This window comes from Palaemon carinicauda, chromosome 21 (assembly GCF_036898095.1).
Source record: "Palaemon carinicauda isolate YSFRI2023 chromosome 21, ASM3689809v2, whole genome shotgun sequence".
Taxonomy (NCBI): domain Eukaryota; kingdom Metazoa; phylum Arthropoda; class Malacostraca; order Decapoda; family Palaemonidae; genus Palaemon; species Palaemon carinicauda.
The window spans coordinates 125,923,632-125,924,350 of NC_090745.1; positions in this window are offsets into that span (position 1 = coordinate 125,923,632).

Below are 719 nucleotides of genomic sequence, written 5' to 3' on the forward strand. Positions count from 1 at the left end.
TCAAGAGCATAGGTCATTAGTACCGGCATCTTAACACCACCTAAAATAGAAATATACACACAGATTTGTAATTTAACCTCTTTTGTCCCATGTATTTTATTTGACGCCATTAACTCTCTCTCTCTCTCTCTCTCTCTCTCTCTCTCTCTCTCTCTCTCTCTCTCTCTATATATATATATATATATATATATATATATATATATATATATTTATATATTGCACAAAAATATACACACGCATTTGTAATTTAACCTCTTCTCCCCCATGTATTTGATTTGAAGCCATTAACACATCTCTCTCTCTCTCTCTCTCTCTCTCTCTCTCTCTCTCTCTCTCTCTCTCTCTCTCTCTCTTTTCTCCTCTTCCCCATCTCTTAATTTCCATAATAAATGCTACCTTGTTATCACTACTGTTTGACAGCTTCATACATCCCGGCTTCTTATCGATGCAAATGCAAGAAGCTAAACAGAAAAAAGTTATTTACGTGTGGATAACTTTCATATGTTATTTTGGTTAAGATGTCTGGTATTCTCCTACCCAGCAAATGATGGGGATATTTAGGAAGTCGTTCGATACTCTCAGATAGTTTTATGCCTCGTGTGTGGTGAGAAAGTGTGCCGTTGTAGCGATCGTAGTATAAAAAACTACTACTAATGTTGGTCGCATATTCTTAGGTACATTACAATATTCTTTGAATATCGCGGTGATGAGGAGAGGAA